Below are 25,203 nucleotides of genomic sequence, written 5' to 3'. Positions count from 1 at the left end.
GGCTCCAGCCTCTCAAAGCCTCCTAACTGTGCTGCACAGTCTCTTCCAAAATTTCAAATAAATGAACGAATAACGTACCAAGCTGCAATTACCACTGTGAATTGGTCCAATCATATGATGCTCTTGAGTTACTAATCAAACATGATTTTTATTATTCATATTCCATCTGCTTTGAGATTTGAATTTGAGTTTTTTTGTGCTTAATGTCTTCTGCATTTGGCAGAAATTCCCAGTCAAGTTTACTGATAATTTTTAGAAGGCATTCTGAGTCACAGGTGAATGGAACAGAGCTTTTAAAAAAGCCACTTCCCTGGAACTGCAGATCCAGAGAATGTCATATAACAAGATTAAATTGATTGTTTAACATAAATTATGCTTCCTTTTTTTTCTTTTTCTTTTCTTTTTAGCCTAGGAGGTAAATTTTGGTGGGTGTTATAAAGAAATCGAGTAAATTGAGGATTGGAGTGGAGAGGTTTTATCTACTGACGTCCACTCAACCTGCTCACTAGTTTACCTGACACTCATTATTCCCTCTGTACAAGATAAGATACTCTTACCTTCTAGCAGTCAAAAGCTCAGTACTTCTGCTCCCTCTGAGTTTTAATTGATTGACCTATTGCCTGATCCTGATTGTACTAAAAAAGAGCCTCAGTTGTTCCTTTATAACTTGGTAATCCTTTAATTTTCTTACTCTGTTTCATTTGCTGTATTAGGGAGAAAATATGTTGTACCTAGAAAGTGGCTCTGACCTGAGAAGGTACCAAGCTTCCAGGAGAATCAAAACAGGCATTACCCAAGCAGTGTGGCTGAGGAAGAACCAACCTAATTGTTGGACTGAGCCAATGTTGTAGTTAGGAAGATGATGCTGTGCATTAATTCTAAAGGATAGATCAAGGATACAAATAAGAGTGTGCATAGAAAGGATGGTGGTTGTAAGAATCCAGAGACAAGGAAATGGAGTACTAAAACTGGGTCAAGGCAAATGATTTGGAACTAAGGTTATAAATGAAGTGACTAAGTTGGGATGCCCTTTGTGGGGGATGCTCTATGTAAGAAAGACTGAGCAGTGTGAACTAGCACATTGACCTCAAGGACCCATGTGAGGCTGCCATTTAGGGTGTGCTGGTTGGAATGTCTCTAATGGGCTGATGGTTTGAAATTGTGTCTACTGCTTTTGGATTTAGGCCATAGAGAACATGATGGTGGGAGTAAATGTAGTGTTCAGTCCTCTTGATGTTCAGAGACAGAATCTCAAGAACATAGAGTACAAGAGTCATTGTTTCCAGAGAAGGAAATAGAGGACAGGAAAAGAGATAAAGAAACCAAAGTTTGGTCCTTCACCTTTGATAAGGTTTGGATTTATTAATATATTGGGAAGCCAATTTCTCCAATAATGGAGAAATTCTTCTAGAAAGAAAATCTGCCCAAGGGTCTTGAAAAGGCTAGAGTTAAATCCCATAGATAAATCCCCAGAGAGATAAGAGAGCCAGCAGGACCTTTAGAGAGAGCATCAAATCAAGGCCAGAAGGAATTCAGCCCAAGGACATTCCCTTCTTCTTAGCCTCCTCACTTGAGAAAGGAGAGGCACCAATATGTGTTCAGTATCTTCTGATCAAATGCTGCACTTTAACCACTAGCAAACTGACAGATCATTCTCATTTATATTTCTCTAGCTAACGTTAAGCATTAGATAAGCTTTATCAAAATCGTTAGTTTCTCAAGTAAATAGTAGGATGCGAATTTCTACCTACATTTGAATTTTACATTTTAGCTTTTCCTTCAAGATTTTAATTATTTATTTCAGAGAGATGGTGCAAATGTATCCTCTGCTCAGTGCTTGGCGGGGTGCTCAATGCCAGGATCCTGAGATAATGACTGGAGCAGGAACCAAGAGTCAGTCGCTCAACCAACTGAGTGACCCAGGCGCCCCTACCTTTTAGCTTTTAACACAGTTCTCTGAATAGGAGATGAGTTAGCTGAGGTTTTGCAGATGATAACTTCATACTGAAGGCCACGCTCAAATAATGATTTTTCTCTACTGACTTCTGTAAAAAAGTATAATTTAAGTCAGTGATTAACTTTTTTAATACAAGTAGGAACAAAGTTCTTTCTTTATTATTTTATTTAACTGTTCTTTGCCTTGTTTGTCTTAGGGCTCTAATAATTCTGTTGAGGGCATAGAAAATCTGCAAAACTCACTTTAGGACCTACCGTTTAAAACTATAATTAAAAATTAGGGGCACCTGGTAGCCCAGTCAGTTAAACATCTGACTCTTGATGTTGGCTCAGGTCATGATCTCAGGGTCATGGGAACCAGCCCTGAGCCATGCTCTATGCTGGGCATGGAACCTGCTTAAGATTCTCTCTCACTCTCTTCTTCTGCCCTTATACTCTGTGCTCTTTCTCTCTTTAAAACAAAACAAAACGAAACAAATATAATTAAACAAATATAATTAAAAATTTGAAGACTCAACAAAAAAAAAAAAAAATTTGAAGACTCGTCTCTACAGATGATTCTAGCCCTCTGCTGTTAGTTTCTTAGCAGCCATATTGTTTAGCAAAGAGTATGCTTCTACTTGCTTATCGTCTTAACTTTTATATTACTAAGACTAAAGGGTAACCCATAGGGACTGTTAGAAATTCATGTTTTACCTTCCAGTCTTTGACTGGGATAATGGAATTCTTTTAGAGGAGAGAACCACAAGGAAAGCACCTATCTTTCTCAAGAGAATGGAAAATAAGCCTCCAGGCTTGCAAAGATGATTCATTACAGAGAAGAGCAGTCTTAATTGGAGTAAGAATGGAAGAAACTGGAGGGGAAAGATCAAATAGGGCTGGAGGAGAAATGGCTATGCTTTCTTTGCCCAGATGGAGGGTATAATGAGGAAAAGCAGCAGAGATGTAGGTGAAGAAGGCACTGGATGGACTCCTGGGCTGGAAATGAAGCCTAGATGTAAAACAGTTGTAAGATGCTGATGCTGATGCTGGTGCCATGGCAGGATGTGAAAATCCTTTCCCCTCTCTGATTTGGCATGTTACTCAATGGTGACTTTTTTTAAGGCACAATACAAGGCTTGATGCTTATTCACTGGGTTTTTTGTTCATTTAATCCCTTTCCACAATGCTGTTTTATACTGGAATGACCAGGTAGCAGTTAAAAATACTTTGGTGAATGAAGGTCCACCCATGATTTTGAGAGAGGAGGGAGTGGTTTCAGCTCCTTTGACTTGATGGCTTTTTGAGAACTTGGGCTTCATCAAATACTCCACTAATTTCTTCTGAGTCTTTCACATGACCTTTCCAAGGGCATGATTTTAACTAAACATGAGACTAAAGCTAATTGGACTGTTTTAAAGTAATTACTCTGCAGTATCACTAAGGTTCATCTGGCCATTATGTCATTCAAACAGTATGGCTGGTAAGCAACTGCTGAGTCCTGAGAAACGGAAGAGGGACTGTGTCTTCACTGAGCTACTTTACGAGCTCAGACCACCCAGACACTCAAGGACACACAGAATTAAAATATTTGGAGCAGATTTTGACATAGTGAACCATGTTAAAGCATCACAATCTTACTTGTGTTTAAATTGACCAGAGGCCTCTCTTTTACTCCATTTTCCCCTTATTTTCTAAAGTGCATCATTAAAACAACAGAACTTGGCTTAGCTTGAAACCAAGGCTAGACCTTCAAAATCTTTGATTTTGAATCAAAGTTGAATAAGACATTTTTAACTTCCACTTAATATAAACATGATGTTTTGCCTCTGCTCAAACCCAGACCTTTCCACCTTTTTAAAAGCCTCTATGGACTAACTCTCATTAGCTGTATCCATAGTAAATACGTGGGTGTCTCAGACAGCTGTGTCCTGTTGTACTTGTGGCTATAGGTTTATAAGGCATAATTGCACAGCCTGAGATTTATCTTATTAGAATGTCTCTCCTTAAGGCATTGAAGTCCTTTCTTTTTTCTATGCCAATTTTTAAAAAAATGTTTTATTTTTTTTAGGAGAGGGAGGGTGGGAGTGGCAGAGAAAGAGACAGAAGCAGAGTCCCAGCTGATCAGGGTACTTGACATGGGGCTGAATCCTAGGACCCCGGATCATGACCTGAACCAAATGCAGGTGCTTAACCAATTTGAGACACCCAGGCACTCCGAGCAGGTTCCATGTCCAGTATGGAGTCCAACACAGGGCTCTATCTCACAATGGTGAGATCATAACTTGAGCCAAAATCAAGAGTTGGATGACATTTAAGTGACAGCCACTCAGGGGCCCCTATACCAAAAGTTATCGCAATGAGGAAGGTGGGTACAGTGGGAAAAGAAGGCAGCAGTTGAGTCTGATGTTCCAGGTTTTTGATAGATTTTATTGCTCTTCTTCCTAGACAGATAGAGATCAACTTTCCATGATCCTTCTCCTTCCATTCTTTCCAAGGTTGGAAACTATCAGGGAATGGAGGGAGTTAAGAGTTTCAAGATTGGGATACAGATTGGTTAGGATAGTCTTCTGAATCCTACCCCACTGACCCCAACTCTGGCTTTATTATTATTTTTTAAATCAAGACTCAGAAGTTGCTCTATAGATTTGGAGATTAATTGCCTCAGCAGAAAAATTGTGGGAATGGAAAGTGTTGGAACAAACTTGGGCTCTCATTCTGGCTCAGAGACTGAGTTCCTAACTCTACTTTCCAGAGAAGTATACAGCAGTTAGGAGAAAGATGACTCAACAGAAACTTCCTTGTCGTTGTCTCCTTGTTGGTGATGATGGGCAGGTCCTACCCTAGTAAGAAGAGCCTATTGAGATTTTTGTGAACGTCTGGGTAAAGAAAGTCCTTTTAGAACCTTAAAAGATGCTCTAAAAATATCACGAACACTGTAAAAGCAAAATATTCTCATGGCTACAGAATATTACAGTTCCCCCCCCCCACCCAAAAAAAAGACTATTACAGTTTCCGTGTACTAGACAAAAATGTTTTCCTGAATAAACTGGATTGCTTTTATACAGATATCTAGGCATGGACAAAAAAAAACTGCCATCTAAGTGTGTCTGAATTCATTTCTTACTTTTCTGCATTCCCACATCATTTTCCCAGTTACCTCCACCAGAGCCATTAGCACACCTGTGTTGAAGTATGATCACCCAAGTAGGTTTATCTCACCCACATAATACTGAGGGCTAGAATCATGTCTACTTACTCCTATAGTTTCATAGCTACTTGCCTATCCAATGTATTTACAGTAGATGCTTGTTTATACAACTAAAGCAGTAACTTCTCTGTTAATACTGTGGCTGGATAGCTCAAGTGGAGAGCATGGTCTGCTCCTGATGTCCAACAATCAGATTTGCTGTTCCAGCCATGCTCATACCAGAGCACAGATGTTCCCTTCACTCATACATTTATTCATGCATTCAATAAAATAAGTGTAGAATCAAGAAGAAGAAATAGCTGTAACTCATCTTTGTATACTTTATCATTCATTTGAGTTTACTCTTTTCTTTGATTTTTAAACTTGAAATTATTTTTTATTCATAGGAGTATAACTAATGGTAGAATATTTTAAAAACATAGAAATGTATAAAGAAAATAAAGATTAAAGGAATCCTGCCTGTAAATATTTTTACTTGTTTGTATTTTCTTTGTTGTGTTGTCTTCAACTCTCTTGATATGCAGGTACAATATATATTTTTTGTGTTCTGCTGTTTTTAAAGTTTTATCATAAACATTTTTACATGTCATTAAAAATCATACAAACATCATGTTTACTGAAAACCAGTGAGTGTTCATACCATAATTGTTTAAACATTTTTAAAAAGTTTTTTTAGCTTATTTATTTGAGAGAGAGGGTGAAAGAGACTATGAGCTGGAAAGGGGGGAGGGGCAGAGAGAGGGAGAAGCAGGTTCTCTGCTGAACAGAGAGCCGGCTGGAAGGCTGGATTCCAGGACCCCAAGATCATGACCTGAGCTGAAGGCAGACACTTATCTGACTGAACCGCCCAGGTGCTGCACATTGAGTGTTCATACCATAATTTACTGGCATTTCCCTGTTAGTGTACATTGAGATTATTTCTAATGTTTGGCTAATATAAATAATGCTGTCTTGAAAACCTTTGTTGCTTAAAATTTTAGTTTTTGCTTAATTTCCTAAGAGTGGTTTCTCAGAAGTAGAATTGCTGAGTCAGGTTATGTGAATATTTTTAGGACTCTTGATACATATTTCCAAATGTTTTTCAGAATATTTGTACCCATTTATGTTGCTGCTAACCAGATTGTATTCTAAAACTACCATAATACTTAGAAATTTTAAAAAAATCACACTGGACTTTCATTATGGGATTATAGAGTACAGTTTTCATATCTAGGAACTCTGTCCTGAATCCTTCAAATAAGGATCTGGTCCTGGAGCCTATTAGTTAGCTATTTAGTATATAATTAATCCATCTACTTTTTTTCATTCATTGTATTGAATTTAAAATAGAGGAATTTCCCATATTGTTTAAAGCTTTATCAAATATTTGAGGTTTATAAGAAAAGTACTCTTTTAGTGAAGCTGTTTAGTATACTGTACAGTGCTAGGCACATTGCAGGCATATTTGCTTCTTCCTCTATAATCATTATAGAGATGCTATTAGCCCCCAAATTAAAAGGCTAGAAAAAAATTCTTCCCTAATAACATTCCACTCTGAGATCCTTGGAAGAACATCCATTCATTATAGATAATGGTTTTTATTTATTCTTGTTGTGATCCAGTGAGGTGTAGAAACTTTCCCTTAGGGCATGAGAAAAGGCCTAGAATTTTTTTCATCTCCACATTTTTTGCTAAGGTAGTTAACTCCATCAAAGATGAATAGCCAATTCCAAGCATTGTCACAGGAGATTTTATTCAAGTTCCTTTCAGGAAGACTTCACTGTCATTAACTCTAAGATGAAGTTGATAGACCCGGTGGATATTTAGATTCCTCCCAATGTAATAATATTCTAGTTCTTTGATCATTTTTCTGAAGGAGATATTTTGAGAGGTTTCAGATTTGAGATTTAGACATATGACATGTGAGAGAGGATATTGCAATTAAAATCTGGAAAATACTTGGTTTAAACTAGCATCGTGACCATCAAGAACAGTAGCATCTGGGCTCTGAGGAAGGGACCAAGTATTCAAAGAGGTAGAAGAACAGAACCATTTTCTCTAAAGTTGGGAAGATAGCTTTATCTTTCCAATCTGGTTGAAGATGGAGGATATCCGTGCAAAAGATAAATGACAATACAAGGCATCATGTGGTCAGTGTTGTTTTGAATAGGACTGCAAAGTCTACAACATTTACTTCTATGCACAGCAGAGATGCAGATGAAGGCACATGTAGGAGCTCAGTGTCAATGGCATCATCAAGACCTTTAAATAAAAATTAGCCTTTCATACTTAAAATGAAGTTGGAGAAAAGAGTGTATTCCTGGGATATAATGTGAAAGAATAGTCTGTATCATCTGAAAGGTTAGAATAGTGTGTACACAGACAATTTCATCAAAGTATTCTCTTGAAGCTTATAAGAGAATAAACTCTGGACAATTAAAAAAAAGTGTTTTTTCATGTATGAATACCCCAATTGTTACGATGTGACAGGACAAAATTATTAGGTTCAAAATAGGACAATAAAAACATTGGGTACTCTAAGGAGAAATGAAACTATGAGTTTCCAGTTCTTTTTTCTGAGGATGGTATCTCTAAGGTCATCCCTGCACATCCCTTTCCTCCGTCCCACTCTTCTCTACCCACACTTTTTGTCCCTTTGGTGGAACCATTAGAGGCAGAGCACTTGCTTATAAAGTTAGAGTCTGATCCCAAAACATAAATATTAGCTTTTAAACCTCTAAGCAAAAGGCCTCACACATAGTAAGTGTCTAATATTGATGTAATCTGGAGAAGGAAAACACAAGGAGGGTCATTAATCATGGCTTAAACTCAAAACACAACATAGATAAATAAAAGTATCTATAAGAACTTAAAATCTGATATTTAAAGAGTTTGGTCTCAGATCCAAAATGATTCGCCTTCTCTTGAAGTTATGAAAATTCCATTAGCTTCCTGATGTGGTACTGCCTTAACTCCCAGAGAACATCTCTGTGAACATGATTTGAGGGAAAATCCCCACCTTCCTACTCCAATAGAAATTATTTGAGTGGGTTGCGAGCGGGGCCATTTTAGTGTCTTTGTGGCCCACTGCACAAGTGGACTTTTCAAAGATTTGATTCGAGTGAGTGTGCTATAACTGGAGGCCAAGCATACAGTTTACATGTGATGGCTTGGTTTAGTGGTCAGTGCCAACTTCACTGGGTATGTGGATCTTGTAATAGGAATGAATTTATGCTACAAAGCTTGACAGCTGTGGCGCCAGAAGATAAACAAAACTACAAGATCATTTATGAAAGTTGGTATTGCAAGAAAAACAGGAGAACATGTGACTGGCCAAGATCTTTCAAGATCAGGCAGGTACTGACAGTGGCTTCAACTTGGATGTTCATGTCTCTCCAAAATAGCAGCAGTGAGATGCAATCACAGCAGCAGATTGAGCCAGCCAACTTTGGTCATGTGCTTGGTTTTCTGGTACCTTTCAGGCCTAACTCATCAGAAGGCTGATGGCTCATCAGCAAGGCAGCACAGCCATGAGAAAGAGATGCCAGTGAAGAGAGTGAGGCCTATTCACGATATGCTCTTTGATAAGAGAGAAGCATTGGCAGTGAACTAGAGTGAGAAATATGTTTGCTAATAGTAGGAAATTTGTTAAAGTAAGACACATACAAGGTTACACAGATTACCAAGAAAGGTATTCTGGGACAACGGAAGAAAGGTTTAAATTGGACAGAATTTCATGAAGAAAAGATTTAAGCATTTGAGGCTTAAGGAAAGAAAGCTTATTTTCTTCTGGATACTCTGTGCAGCTCTTACTTTTTCAGACTTATGAAGCTATTGATTTCACATCTACACATGAGTAATTTTGTCCTCTTTTTTCTTTTGTTGGTAGTAGGCAGTAAAGAAGATTAATTAAATGCGTGTGTTGGCATCACAAATGTCTTTTCCTGATTAGTTTGTGAAGTCCAGAATTTGAAAAACATTTTTTTTCTCTCTAGATTTGATTATATGGAAATAGGAGGGCTCCAATTTCTAAAAACTTGGATTTAGGGGTTTTCTTGACTGTAGTTGATCAACTTACTTTATCCATATAGTAGTTAATGAAGCCAAGTTCACATGGTCAGAAACCACTCCTTCCTGAAATCTCAGTGAGAATGGACCTTGACCTAACTTTGTGTGTGCAGGGGAAATCATGATCCCAGAAGGGCCAGACTGGACTGTCTTGTGGAGCATCTTAGGCAAGCCTGCACTTGGCTTCCTTGTCCACACTGCCCTTGCCACTCTGCCCCTGGGCAGCCTCTTGTCTGTACCCAGCCAGTCTGTAGGCTGTTTTCTTACTGACTTTGCGAAGAGGTAGCCTCGGGGAGTCAAAAGAGCAGAGGAGCCAGGAGCCAGGCCTCAAGTTCCAGCCCTGGTGCTAGTTTGATTATATGACCATGAGCATATTAGTTCTTTTTTTTTTTTTTTAAATGACGTTTTTATCTGTTTTTTTAAATTTTTATTTATTTATGATAGTCACACAGAGAGAGAGAGAGAGAGGCAGAGACACAGGCAGAGGGAGAGGCAGAGGGAGAGGCAGGCTCCATGCACTGGGAGCCCGACGCGGGACTCGATCCCATGTCTCCAGGATCGTGCCCTGGGCCAAAGGCAGGCGCCAAACCGCTGCACCACCCAGGGATCCCGAGCATATTAGTTCTTGACTTGAAGTCTTAGTTCACTTGTCTATGAAACCAGGCCTGACTCTGTACTTTCTAAGGAACTTTAAGTGCAAAATTCCTCTGATTTAATGCTTCCAAATTTGTCTATGTTCATGGACTGTAACCTGCTTCTTCTTCCTACCCCTCTCCCTATTGTAGAACTGACTTAACTTTAAAGATGGGATTTTGGAGGCAGCAAAAGAGAAGGTGTGTAGCCAGTGAGGTGTGCTAGAGATACTGGGCACTCAGATGTGAAATTGATTAAAATCTCCACCATCACACAGCTCAGAGGTTGGCAGGGCTACTCTGCCCTTTTACATCCATGCCTCATGCTACTAATTGTGACTTCTCCCCTTCTAGGCTGTTCTTAATGCTCATTTTAATTTGATTCCACATGGATAAAAAACATTGAGAAAAGGTCAAGTTTCACAGCAGAATTTTAGCCAGCCCTTGAACTCTTTTAAAAAATGACACATATGTCTCAGTTGTGTATTAATGCAAACTGTATTATGCATAACTCTATTTTCAGGGGTGTGCAATCAATTTGGGGAGATAAGACAAATACATATGTGTTAGTTTTACCTTCATGTTTCAAATAAAATTATGAATCACTGGGATTCCTGGGTGGCTCAGTGTTTGAACATCTGCCTTCAGCTCAGGGCATGATCCTGGATCCCAGGATCAGGTCCCACATCGGGCTCTCTATGGAGACCCTGCTCCTCCCTCTGCCTGTATCTGATTCTCTCTGTGTGTCTCTCATGAATAAATAAATAAATCTTTAACAAAAAAAATTATGAGTCACTAAGTCTGATATTTTCAGGTTGACTAAAAACAAACAAACAAAAATCCATAGCAACCTTGCTTCTCCCTCGGTGGATTTATTCCTTATCATGGTTCAGAAGACATCAGTAGGGGCTAGAGGGGATTATAAGGGTGATATGGATGCTGACTTCCAGCTCTTCTGCTTTTCTTACAGAGGAAACAACTTCCTTCATTCATCAAACATTAGGGTATACCATATGTCCAGCACTTTTTTAAGCTTGAGATATAAAATCTTTAAAGCCAAAGACCTAGATTCAAAGTTGGCTATTTTCAAGACTTATATTAATTTAGGCAAATTACTCACCTTCTTAAGCCTTAGATTTCTCCTCTTTACAGTGGGGGACAGCAATGCCTCCCTTAAATGTTGCGAACATTAAATGCAATAAATTAGATTATACATGTATGTATATGCCTGGTACTTGGAAGGCTTTCAGTAAAGGGCTATTGTTAAAAAAAAAATGTATCATCCCTGATTCTCAGAGATCCTAAGTAAAATGGTAAAAATAGACAGACAACATTAAATCTCATGGAAATCCTGGCCTGTTGTCAGTGGCACCTCACTGGTCATGTTTGATGCCAGGTAAACACTGGTCTTTCTTGCTTTTCTGTATCTTTCATGTCAGGGGTCACTTTGATGGTTGTTTACTGCCTGTAGACATTTGTGACAGGCTGGCCAAGGTCCAGAGCAGGGCATGGTAGCCCTTTCATCATCTTGTGCGACTGCCAATAGGGAGAAGAGAAGGAAAGAATTTTTTTGCCTCAATGTGTAATTCTTTCAAATGCATTCATTTAAAGTGGCTATTTCAGGACACTTGCTTTCTTCCAGGAATTCACAAACTCAGTTGATGGGCAAGATAAGAGAAAGTGGCACTTTCTCTTCCCATTGAACTTCCCCAGCACCCTGCTCGTTCTTTCTGCCAGTGCTAACCTCATTCTGCAGAGGAATGCAGTGACAGTCCCATATAGGGAGGATGGACCTGACATGACCTACTGAGTTTTAGGCTAAATTCTTCACATGCATCATTTACTCTATTATACTCTTGTAATCCCTGCTTTACAGAAAAGGAGACTGAGGCCTAGAGAGGAAATAATGTGTCCATGGTCACACAATTTAGATTTGGGAATTCAGGATTTAACTCTGGGCCTACTTCAGTGAATTCTCACTCCAGGATTTAGAAAAGCTTAGAAAACTCATATATGCATACATAAATAACTACATTCTTTGATATGCATAATCCCAATCCCAGAGATTCTGATTTAATTGTTAGCTTGCTTAGGGTCTTGGTGTCAGCATTTTAGGCAAAAACTTCTTGTATGAACAGCTGGGTAAGAACTTTTGGCTTAACTCCAAAGTCATATTACACCACATTTCTACCCAAATAGTAGATTTTCTCTCATTGAGGTATCAGAAAATGCTTCCCAACCCACATTTTAAAAACAGAAAGTTTTCGGACAGGAAATTTTTAATCACTTCTTTTACTCCTTTCAGTGGACAAGCATTTTTATGTTTCTATGGTCTATCAAGCTCAGAGGAAATGTTTGTTATTACAAAGTCTAAGGGAAGAGAAATCTGAAAAGATCCTCTTAGACCCTCACTTTTCTGAATCTCAATCAGTCATAAATGGTTTCTGACTGCCCATCATTTCTGGAGGAAATGATGGGTGATGGTCAGCTTCCTCTCACCCACCCTGCTTGGTGATTTCCTCTTGGGTCTCCTGAACTTTGGTTGAATTTCTGTGCCCCACTTGGTTACCATAAGAAATAGTGCATGGCCTTTAGAGGATAAGAGCTTCAACTTGTGTCCTGATGATCATTTGACTTAGTGTGACATTCCTTTGGAAACAGATCTAGACATTGCTATCCAGACATTCAGTTGAGTCCCATATAAGAACTGCCACTCAGTTGCTTATAAAACTCAGTTCTAACAGGAATCACCTGTCAGGGTGGTCAAGCTCTTAGCATCTGGCTCTTAATGTGCATGAGGGCTATGCTGGTTATTTATGTCTTTTGACATGTCCATTTTTTTTCTTCTGCATTTAAAAGGAGGATTTTGAAAAACCAGATGTTTTTAGCTATAAGGCAGTATTTCCAAATCTTTGGAAGATTAAGTGAAGCACACTCTATCGGATTAGAGGTAATTCTTATCTAAGTTGGCAAATTACTATGGGTATTAACTTATCTATTAGGAAATCTCTTGGAATTGAAAAAAATATATAGTAGTTTATTTTTGTTTTTTAAAAATAGACATAATGATACACAAGAAATTATTGCCAAGTTTTTATTACTAGAGAAAAGGATGAGTAAATGTGGGAGATATTTATTTTAACTTTATATTCTTTAATAATAATAATAATAACTGCAACAACAATGAAAGTAGTGCTTATTACTTTTTTGGTGCTTGTTTATGTATACTATTTCTCCTACTGCATTTCTCACTTACTATTAATAGTAACCCTATATGATAAGTGCTAATGATAAGTACTGCTGTGCCAGTGTGGATGGATTCAACTGTAAGTAACAGAAGACTGCCTTAAACAACAAAGAAATTTATTACTTTACATTGCTAAAAATCCCATAGTAGAGTAGCTGCAGGGGTGATAAATTCAGAGATACTAGGATCTGATGTTTCTGTCTTTTTGCTCTGCCATTGTTAACATGGCAGGTGGTCCTCAAGCAAGCTCCCCTCATGTTCCTGAGATGGCTGTTGCATCACATCCACACGTGGCAACAACCAGTTTCTTCCCCAATGAGTCTTTTATTATAAATCTTCTCCAGAAGCCCCCACTTCTCAAGATAGTACACATAATTGCTTTATATGCCCATGCCTAAACCAGCCATCCATTGCAAGGAGAAAAGGACCACCATGGTTGGCTTCCAGGCCAATTAAGCTTCATTGCTTCCCTGAAGAATATGGAGAAAGAAGGTAGAAAACTGGAAAAAAATCACTTAGTGTTAAGAGAGCAGTTTTGAGCCAGAGGAAAAGCATTTTCAAACCCATACCCAGACTGGGCAATTGACTGAGAGTATTCTTCAGGAATTTGCATTGGTACATATTGAAGTTGCCCCAGGCCTCCTCAAGGACCATAGGTTGGGAATTGTCCCCTTACTTTCATCACCAGGATCAGAGTTATGTTACAAATAAGGAAGGAGTGGATTAGATTACTGATTGTCTGCTATACTACTATTGTCCAGATATTTACAAATGAGGAGACATGGTAAAAGAGGTCTGGTAAATTCCGCCAAGGACACATGATTAATATGTAGTAGAACTGAGCCTTAAAATTAGATCTCCTTATCACACAAAGCCTGTCTATGCTTTAACCACTGTTAAAAACCAAAATTCAGTGAGTAAATTGTGAGGATCTTACTGGCTTTATTCAGTGATTCATGAATTGGGCAGTGTCCACTCTAGCAGGTAGAAAGGGGCTCTGAAAAGCTAAACAAAATGGAAGACTTTCATTGGTAGGAGGGAGCAGGAACAAGGAAGTTATTTTAGGTGCAAAATGTATTAGTTATTGCAAAGTTATTTTCATCTGGAGGATGGCAGGGGTCTGTCAGTCAGATTACCTAACTAGTACTGATCTGAAGATTTGTGAGTGACTGACTGGTTTAAGAGTCCACATCTGGAAGAGTGGAAACTATAAGTCTCAGCATGATGCTTAGCATAAACATAAGTGACTTAGTATAAGGGGCTCCATTTTGGGCCTGTTGTATTGTTTTTAACACTGCTATGATATTTTGCCTTTTTGTATGCTATCATTTGCTACCTCTCTCTCAAAATGTATTGCTTTATTGATAATTAAAATTATTTTAAAAATTGTACTTCTAAGTTAGGTATAGTTAGTTATAACCATAGCTCCTCTAGTCTGGGAACTTGGGAAGACCTTTTAAGCTTTTAGACCTAGTTTCCCTTTTTGTTAAAATGAGAGTGCTCAGCTAGATGAGAGCTAACATCTTATCTATCTCTAAATTCTTTAAGTATATGTTTCTCACATGAAAGTTATTTAGAGTAGAGATTTTTTGTAAAAAAGCTTCACTTGTACAAATAATATTGTCTGTGGAAAAAAACAGTAGAATTTTTAGAAACAAATGTTACTCTTTCTGTAAAATGCACCTGCTTATTTGCCACCAGTGCAGATGATGGTATGTAACCCTTTACCACTGGGGATTTGGCCCTGATATCCTGGGGTGGGTTTTTTTTTTTTTTTCCTCTGCTCTTTATCATGGTACTATCTATTCCAAGGATTCAGCTCTTGAGGCATGAATATGCCTGGAAGCCCATCTGCTGGTGGCTATGAGCTGTCAGTTGCTCCACAATACCCTCCAGAAACATTGGTTTCCACACTGTATAGAGAAGTACAGCCCAAGTGAGCAGATAAAGGTACTTGTGTCTAGGAAATCTGCCCTCTTGAGCAAATGTATACTGCTTGCTTTCCCTAAGACTTCCAGCTCAGATCAACCTTCCCAAACTTCCTTCTAGGGACTTGGAGTAAGATGAAATTAAGGACAACTTGCCCACTTAGTGTTACAGGATAGAGTAATGGGCCTAGGCAGTAGGAGAGAAAAAGGAAGAGGGTTGAGATATGTGCATGTGTGGGTTTTTTTTTTTTTTTAATTTCTAGACAACAAGGAAGAAAGAATATTTACATAAGAGGAGAGAAAGACTTCACAGTTTTGTTCAGACCAATGTAAGAAATTCTGGGTATTAACCAGGCTATATTCGCATTTGCCGAGGAAATTTTGATGTTGAAATATCTACAGACTTTACCATTAGACAAAGATAATACTGTTCATCTTCTCACCTTAAAATGTGGAAAATCTGAAGCATGTTAATTGATAGTAGAGATGTTTTCAGAATTGCCATTAATTGCAGAGCTAGATACACATGGCCTCAATGCCAAAAGTAATCATAAAATTAAAGTTAATAGCAGATAACAACCAAGACTTAGTGTAAACTATATTGAATTTATTTGCCTCCCTCCTGTTAGAACCAATAGAAGTCAGAGGCATACTTTAGAAAGAAAGAAAAAAAAATCATCCATGTTTGTTCACTCTGCCAGTTATTGTGGAGGAACAAAACCTGTGTGTGGAGAGAAAAATTTTAAAAACATACAAATGGTAGCAGCCAACAATAAAACCAATATTGAAAATGTAATTTAAGGAGATGGTTCTCTCATTGTCTCTGACAAAGAAGGGGTTTGGGAATCCTTTGCTCTGGGCAACTGGGAAGATTCTGGTTACTTTGGATGAGAATTGCAAGGAGGCTTCCAAACTGGTGCTCTGAGCCAGGCACGTTCATGACATTCATTTCACAGTAACTGACTTGAGTCTTGAATAGTCATTCCAGAATTTCGGATTAAGTTATACAGGTAGTGCTTTGATTTCCATTTTTCTTCCCCATACAAATTAAAGACAAAATTCTATAGGTGATGGAAGAAATAAGATATCCACCACATTGTCACCCAGTCCTGTGTAAGATTTGTCCACATTCCCATAGACTAGTCAAGACTCCAGATTCTGGCCCTCTTTGAAAGTCATGCCCCATGACACATGTGAAGTCTTCTTCAGTCAAACCAGGGTGGTCCTTCAAAGACTCTGAGAAGGCAGCTGCCACCCAGAAGACCCTTTTGAATTGCAGAATTCCAGGCACTCACACCTCTTAATACAGCACCAAAGACAGCTTGGCTGCCTCACAGCCTCCAGTGTGCTGGTACAGCTGTGAAGGAGCTAACTTTGGCAGCCATAGATCATGGACACTTTGTCTTAGTTTCTCTCAGAATAGCTTTTCATCAGAAGACTCTTAACATCTCTCAAAACAAATGCAGGAAGAAAGGAAGCAAACATAAATAGGTACTGGAAAGAAAGATATTATTTTGAATCTTTGGGTTTTTGATATATAGCTACAGTGTGTGGAATTGATCACTTCTGGTTTGTAAACAGTTCGATGTGGTAGGAAGAGAAGTAGATTTGGAGTCAGAGCAATTTGGATTCTAGGTCTGGCCTTGTCTACAGCCTTTCTACACTTAGTTTAGCTTCTTTGACCTTGGTTTCCTCATCTGTAAAATGAGAGCATTTGGCCAGATGATCTTTGACCTAATGATTCTATGAAAAGTGAATGTTGGAAGCACATGTTCACTTCTCCAGTTACCAGCTGTGAGTGTGTGACTGGACCAAATGGCACTAACTGTTGAAACGTTTTAGGCTGAAGGGAAAGCATTCTGAAATGGGACAAGGGCACCTCGTGTTGAAACCTGGAGCTGGTTAACTCTCCAAGGCCTGGGCCAACCTTTGCTTCTGCCTCCCACCCCTATTTGTTTTAGCTGGACCAGGGGGCACTCATCCAAGAATAAAAGTTTTTGAATCCATGCCTTTCAATAGGTAGCTTTATGAACAGCTGTAAATCAGATGCTTGCCAAAGAATTTTAACTTTATTTCCTGTAACTGATCTAAAATTGCTATCTAGCTTACAGTCTCACAGATAACCCAATCTCTTCCAGTTTACATCTGTCTGTTTTGGGTAAATACTGGGGTGTGTCAGAGTTCAAATTCCTTATCTGGACCCTCTCTCTCTTCTCAAGGAAATCCCCTTCTAGCTTTCCTTCCCCTACATGACTTTTGGTAGAAGGAAGCTTACTCTTCTTGAACATGGCCATTGGGAGATGGGTCCTTGGTTTGAGCAGTCCTCTAGGTCCTTTCTGACCTCTCCTGAGATATGCCTTATCCTTTCTGGCCACCTGGCAACCTACACTGGTTTCTAACAGACATGGGTGATTCCCCTGGACTTTCCCCCCCCCCCCTGGACTTTTGAGACCTCATGTTAACATCTGACACTTTGCCATTAATTCTGGTTTTGAGGTACCGGAAATTTGTGAATTTATTTCTTTGAACTCCAGACTTTGTTTGTTCCACCAGTTTTTTAGTACATGTCCTCCCTTTGGGCAATAGGACATTCTGACTCTCCTAAATGCCACCTAAGACTGGTGGAATCAGTGACACCATATCAGGTTCTTAACTTCTACTTTAGCCTCCCTCACCCAATCTCATGTTAGTAGAGGGCATCTGGTGGAACTGTCTCCTCCCAGACTTTTAAACAGGAAGACTATTTCAAGGCTTCTGCTGCCCTTGCTCATTGTCCAAGGATTGATCAGTGGTGACTGGCATACATGGGGAAAGATAAAAATGTTTCCCTCATGCTTCATATTTGCCATAACTTCTGCATTTATAGCACTGTAGCTTTAGTCTTTGAATTGATATATATCCCAAGTGCAGCTGATAAATGTACTTATTAGGACAGTGGTTCTCAAACATTAACAGGTAAACAATCACCTGGAAGGCTTATTAAAACACATTGCTAGGCCCCACCCTTGGTTTCTCATTCTCCAAGTCTAGAAAGGAGACCAAGAATTTGTATTTCTAACAAATTCTCAGGTGATATTGATGCTGCTGGTCCCAGGACCATACTGATCTAGAATCTTAAGGTTTAGAATATACAGATTGTGATAAAAGCAATGCAATTTCTGTGTACAATTTTCTGCTTGGAAACCTCAAGATACATGGTTTTCCAATCTGACAGATATTACTGGGATCTGGATATAGAATAAGTATTTAAAAATTAATGGATAAGCTATTGATTTATATTATTACATTAATTATCCAATGATTTCTGTCTTTTTCCTTGATACGTTCCAGATTATTATCCTGCAGTGAAGGTAGTTCTAACCAAGGTATGACTTGGGGCCATTAAAAGGATTTTCTTAGCTTTGTGTCTAAAATACCTAGTTACCTTTGAGCTCAGGTCTGAGCCCCCTCCACACTTGCTACAAGAGAGAGCAGGGACTAGCCTATCTGTGGCATAGGTTTAACATATTAGTTTTTTCTTATATTGTATCCTTTCTGTTATTTTCTATGCTTCAAACACAAACTTGTCTATTAAATATTTTTAAATTAATAGCTTTATTTGCATACCATAAAATTCACCTATTTTAAGACACGGTTCCATTATTTTTAGTGCATGTGCAAAGTTGTACAACTGTCACTGCTATCTAATTTTGGAACATTTCTATCAGCTCCTAAAAAGCCTCATGCCATCTCTTATTCTCTTTGGCCTAGACAACTACTAATTTACTCTCTGTCTTTATACATTTGCTTTTACTGGACATTTCATGTAAATGGAATCATATACTGTGTATTCTTTTGTGTCTGGCTTCTTTCTGAACACAATGTTTTGGAAGTTCATCCATGTTGTAGCATGTATTGGTATTTCATCAAATGCTAACTTCTATCAAATCTTCCTTTGATGTGTACACCTCTTTCTCTCCATTTCTACTGTGATTCTTGGAATCTAAGTTCTGTTTACTCAAAGTGTAGTCCCTGACCAATTGCATCAGCATCACTTGGGAGATATTCCATGCAGACATTCAATCAAGATATTCATTTTTACAAAATTCCCAGGGGGTTTTAGTGCACATTGCAGTTTGAGAAGCTCTGCCCTAGAAAAGGCCTTCACTTTTGTTGGAAGACATTTGAGAGCAACCTCCCCCTGCTTCCTTGCCTTCACTCTTCCCAGTAGAGCACCTAGCATGCTGCTTCAGAGTCCTGAGATTAGTCATCAAAAGAGCACTCTCCACCTACCATGCTCTATTTCTTAAACAATATAAGTGGCTTTCTGTTAGCTGTTTTAACTGCTAAGTTCTTGTCACTCAACTGTGATAGTCAAGGCTTTCTAAAGCAGTCTCTCTTTACCTACAGAAACTTCTCAACTTTAGTGCTACAACAGAACCTTTCAGTTCTTAGCATACCAGAGAATTATTGCTAGAGAATAATGATTATTTCTTATAGGTCATTGATGTTGGCTATTAGGAGAGTCCTAGCTATATTATAGGCATTCTATAAATTCTGCAGGAATGAGTACAAGGCCAGGGGCAGGATGATAATTTTTCCCAAAAGGGAAGAAGTGATTCCAGTAGAGCTTGCATGTGGAAAGTGTTCAAGGAAGAACTATAATAAAAATATAACTACTCCTACCATATTGATATTTATTGATTACTGTATGAGATCCTTTGTGTATGTTATATTGTGTAATTTTCAATAGAACTGTATAAATTAAATGCTGTTACTTAGGCACTCTTCTTCATTCCTGTGGATGAGGAAACTGAAGCTCAAAAACATGTAACTTATCTAAGACATACAGCTAGTTAAATGCAGAGCTAAGATTGAAACCCAAGTTTCTGTCCCTTACTATTATGCTGTCTCTCCATATTGATAAAGGGGAGTTCCACCAAAAGGAGTATTCAGACGTGATGAGGATAACTAGGGTCTTAGAGGTCATAACTATTTTTCCAAGTCAGGAAGTGTTTCCACAGGCAATATTCCTGTTTTCATTGGAACACTGGTGAGATTTAAAGTCACTCATGAATTTCCTCCTTTGCATCAGAAAACATTCAAAGGGAACAGCCCAACGGATACAGATGGACTCCACCAGCTTCCTAGGCCAAGTTCTTCTCATTCTTGCTGTGTGTGAGTGGCCTACTTGGGCCAACTCCTCTCTCTCAATGTAATAACTTCATGAGATGACCAGGATAACAAAGGAGAAACTCCTCTGGCACTTTCAGATTACAGATTTAGGTAGAAGGTAAATTAACTCCTATAGTCAGCTGCCTACCCAGGTGTCATATGTAAGTTGCTTCTATGGAGTACTAATGTTTTCATTATCATCAGCTATACAAATCATGACAAATGTTTATTTCCCTGCTCCATGTTTATGTAGTTAGTTACTGCTTAGCAATTCACTCTTCTTTCCAATGGTTCCTAATCACTAAACCAAAAAATATGAAGATTTCCTATAGCTCACAGCTTCAAATATGATTTCTGTAAAGATGCTCTCAGAATGCAGTAGTATGGGGGAATTATAGGAACTTGGATCTAGGAGAGATGGTAGGGACAATCCAGTTCAGAGGTCTCCAAAGGGCTCCTAAGTAGATGGCCTTCTATGAAGGTCTTTGTCAGCCACCATAGGATGAGGGGAGTGTATTAGAATTCTGTTGTCATGTGACAAATTACCATATATTTAACAGCTTAAAACAATGTCCATTTTAGTAGCTCAAGGTTCTGTAGGTCAGAAGTCTGGCATGGCATGAGTGAGTTCTCTGTTTAGGGTGTCACAGGCTAAATGAGTGTGTTGACTGGGCTGAGATCCCTGGGGGCTCTGGAAAAAAGTCCATTTTCAAATTCACTCTGTTTACAGTCTTTGGACTGAGCTCCCATTTCCTTGCTGACTATCAGGGGGGCTGATCTCAGCTCATAGAGGCTACCAGTATTCCTTGTCATATGACCTCCCTGTCTTCAAGCCATCCATGATGTGTTGAATCTTTCTTGTGCTTCAGGTCTCTGTCTTCCTCTTTGGCCATCAACCAGAACAAACTCACTCTTGAAGGTTTCATATCATTAGGTCAGGCCCATTCAAATTATTTCCCTTGAGTTTGATGGATTTGGAATCTTAAATATATTCTCAGAATTCCTTTATACAATACTCAGGTTCATGTTTGACTGAATAACTAGGAGAAAGTGTATGTACACTAGGTCTGAGAATCTTGGGGACCATCTTAGAATTTTGTGTACCATAGAAGTAATGTAGGTGGGGTTAGACTCCATTTTGCTTTAGTCAGAGTTGCCTCATTTTGATGGGTTTTCTATTTTGTACCTTCATGTAAATTTTTTCAGCAAATAAACAATTAATTTAATTTTATTTAGTTATTTTTAAAATATTTACTTATTTTTGAGAGAGAAAGAGCATGTGCATGGGGGAGGAGGGCAGACAGGGAGGAGAGAAGCAGACTCCCTGCTGAGGGCAGAGCCCAAAGAAGCCCTTGATTCCACTACCCTGTGATCATGACCTGAGCTCAGATTGAGAGTCAGAGGCCCAACCAACTGAGCTGCCCAGGTGCCCCCTTAATTTGATTTAAATAATGCACCCTCTCCTAGCTTTGGCCCATGATCTGTACTAATTCTTTCATTTCACAGATGAGGACACTGAAACTCAGAGAGGTTATGGTATGTCATAGAGACAGTTTGGTTAGTGGGATTTCATGGTAGGCCTTCTGACTCCTGGGCCATTGCTGTTTCTCTTGAGCCCTACTGCTTTACCCTGAGAAAGCTGCTCATCTTTTGTCATTATCAAACTACCCTGAACTTCATATTAATTTAATTAGCCTTCTTTATAATCCCAGAAAGATGGGTGTTATTATTATTCTCTTAGGTCTATCTAATGCAAACCAGCACAAATACTTATCTGTGAAATAGAGTACTGTGTGGAATAATTATGGGCATTACCAGGAAAGGTCATTAATTTCTTGCAAAGGATAGGTAATCACCCAATGCTTGCCTGCTTTCTAGCTCCACCACAGGTTTTTTTCTTGCTGCTTTGAGCCTTTCCTTGTGCATAGTAAGCACTCCTACACAGCTCAGGAAATGTCAGGAGCTGAATTGGAGATGTAGTTTGCCAGGCAAGGAATGTAAGAGAACATTGTGTTCTGTGATCTTTCTCTGAAGTCCAACCTATGCCATACACATGGACAGTGGCAGTGCCAGCAAGCAGTCATTGACCATATCCCCACTGACATTAATTGCCTAAGCATCAGTCACTCAGTGGTTCTACTAGTTTAAATGTTCCATTAACACTGCTCCCTAAAGAAGGGATGTGGTTACTAACCTAGGTAAGGCAGCTTGAGCACATGAATCTTCCCCAAACCCTGAGTTCTTATATTCACACTCACTGTTGCTGTTTCCTCTTGTCAAAGTACACAACCAAAAAGTCAGGAAAATAGACAATCAGTAGTAACTATTGCTCTTTGAAAATTGGGAAAAAGCTGTGCCCATTCAAAAATAGTGTCTCTTAAAGTTTTTGGATTACAATCCACAGTAGGAACTATATAGCATTAAATTCAGTATGCTATACTCACATACATATGTGAATATATATATATATAAATAAATTAAAAGGAAAGAGAATTTTAAAAAAGATTTTATTTATTTGAGAGAGCGAGCACATGAGCAAGGTGGAGGGGCAGAGGGAGAGGGAGAAGCAGACTCCCCATGAAACAGGGAGCCTGATGTGGGGCTTGATCCCAGGATGCCAGGATCATGACCTGAGCTAAAAGGCAGATGCTTAACTGACTGAGCCCCCTGGGCACCCTGTAAACAAAGTTTTAGTGAAGTAATATTCTTACTACTGGTATTCTTTTATTCAAAACTATTTTTTTACATACTGGTTGATATCTATTAATGATTGTAGCCTGGTTAGAAAAAGAGCTAATGGATCCTCCTGCAAGGTTAGTGAATCTGACTGCTAATACACATCATCCCCACAGTGAGCATTTACCTGGGTCCTGAAAATTAAAGTTATTCCTGAGAAGGGAGAATAGAATGCCAGGACATGAGTTCATGTGTGCAATGTTGATGACATGATTTATCCTGATTTTATGTATCATTTATTCAATTATTGAACAGATATCTAGTGAACATTACTATATTCAAGATGGTGGACATGATGAATCCTATAACTCTAGCTTACTGAGAAAACTGCTCTGAATTCTACATTTAGCTTAACTCATCTTTACTATTCTTCTAGTTACACAGATTTTAAAAAATAAGGCTTAGAAAGTTTTGACCTGCCTAAGATGGTGTAGGGCTTGGAGCCTGTTGGTCAGAAAGCAGAGTTCATGTTCCCCTATATGATCTAGGCATTAGAAACAGAAAACATAGCATTTGGCTACTGGTCCTGGTTTTAAAATTTACATTCAGGCACCCCTGAAAATATTTTAGGAAGGCTTGTCCCATTGAAAACCCTGGAAGAAGAGCCTCTGTTCTTGCCAGCTAGCTTTTGGCATTCCAGGGACTACCTGGCCAAGATTAATAAATGGCTTTTATAAGGCTGTCAGGACTGGGTAGAGCATGGAGAGAAGACAGTTTTAGGAACCCTTCTGCCCATCCCATTTCCTAGTGGCCTCAGCTGCTGCCTCCTCACCTCAAAGTCAGAGTGAGGAGTTGGAAAGGGAGTAAGTAAACTGTCAGGAAGTGGATGAAGGGTGCAGGGCACATATGGGCAGAAAACAGTAGGTCAAGTAGGCTGGGATTCTATGGGAAGTTCTCATCTTCTGACTTCTACCTCTCTCAGCCAAGCCAAACCCTACAGTGATATATATTTTTTTAGTTGTGTTTAAGTAACATTCAATTAACAGCCAATTTGTGTTGCTTATCATTTTATGGACCTTTCTATTTGCTTCTGTACTTTATAGTGTGCTATATAAATTTATCTTCAAGCCTTTGAGCCCCAGAACATGAGGGGAAAAGTAGTCTACTCTGAATCAGAAAGAATGGGTTCTTAGGACTGTCATTTAAAAATGGCTTGACTTTCTTTTTTTTAGATTGTCTTCCCATCTATAAAGTGAAGATAATAATATTATCACCCTCTGATGACACACTGTATTGGATAATGATGCAAAAATTGTTTAGCAAGATATACATTAGTTTCTGAAGGAAGAAGACTTTCAAATATTCTCTAGCTACTACTTGAGTGGCCTAAAGGTATTAGTTCACATAAATATATATTTTTTAATTCTTTTAGGGGGCTGGTTGCTAAGATAAGATTTCTGTTTTCAAGGAAAGCCTATACATTATAGAAACCACAACTCTAATGTAAGTTGACTAATTGAACCACTGCAGACATGTCCTATCATCAAGCAATACTAGAAAAAACAGTGGTTGGTTCTGCTGAAATCATGAACATTCCTGTTTGTCAACCATGCCAATGTAATTGGAACACAGTAGATGGGAGGGGAATAGATAATGAATTGAGGTGGGAAATGTGGGCAAGAGTTTCATCTTGTGGGACTTTGTGTAGATCACAGAAGGAAACTGGACATTGTCCAAGTGCAGTGGGACACTAGGTAGATAAAACAAATAGATATTTTTCCAGGTCAGAGTGTGAGATAGGGGACAGTTTGGAGGAAATGGGGCCTCCTCCATGTGAGAAGTCTTTCCAGGTGGACAAAGATAATATATCTACCCTCCGCTGCTTGATAATACTGACCTCCTACTCTACTGCTACTTCCTCCCCAGGGAGAATGTGGTACACAAGAGCAAGAAGAGACCTGAGTGCATCTACTCACAACCTCTATACCAGGGTCTTTTCTACTTACCCCCTCATGACCCCTGGGACCTGTTTTGACTTGCTTCCCATCCAAGGGGAGACAAAAAAGACTGAACAGAGTTGAAGGACAAAACCGAAAAGTACTTCCAGCAACTATTCCTAGTTGTGAAGGTAAATGAAAAATTCTCTGTGGTAGTGAATAAATGCCTCCCACAAAGATGTCCAAGTCTTCATCCCTACAACTTGTGAATGTGTTCCCTTATCTGGCAAAAGAGACTTTGGAGATATGATTAAATTAAGGATCTGGTGAGGAAGAGATTATCTGAATAATCCCTAAATGTAACCATAACGGCACTAATGAGAGGGCAGCAAGATGGTCAGAGGAGCAAGCAGGAGATGTTGTGGACTGAAGCAGG

The 25,203-nt window shown here is 38.9% G+C and overlaps 1 protein-coding gene across 30 annotated transcripts in view; it reads left to right on the top strand.

The window, feature by feature from the left end:
- Positions 1 to 25,203, top strand: part of ANKRD55 (ankyrin repeat domain 55) — a 519,390-nt gene that overhangs the window by 146,676 nt on the left and 347,511 nt on the right. For 20 of the 30 annotated variants that reach the window (XM_041765900.1, XM_041765882.1, XM_041765878.1 and 17 more), the window contains 2 exons: positions 24,063 to 24,222; positions 24,757 to 24,958. The exons of 8 other annotated variants lie outside the window; for them this stretch is intronic. The gene's annotated coding sequence lies outside the window, so the exon portion shown is untranslated. The remainder of the gene's footprint in view (positions 1 to 24,062; positions 24,223 to 24,756; positions 24,959 to 25,203) is intronic. 2 more of the 30 variants (XM_041765889.1, XM_041765875.1) reach the window with 1 other exon arrangement.

The sequence above is a fragment of the Vulpes lagopus genome, chromosome 8 (assembly GCF_018345385.1).
Source record: "Vulpes lagopus strain Blue_001 chromosome 8, ASM1834538v1, whole genome shotgun sequence".
NCBI lineage: Eukaryota > Metazoa > Chordata > Mammalia > Carnivora > Canidae > Vulpes > Vulpes lagopus.
This window is presented reverse-complemented; position numbering and strand designations above follow the sequence as displayed.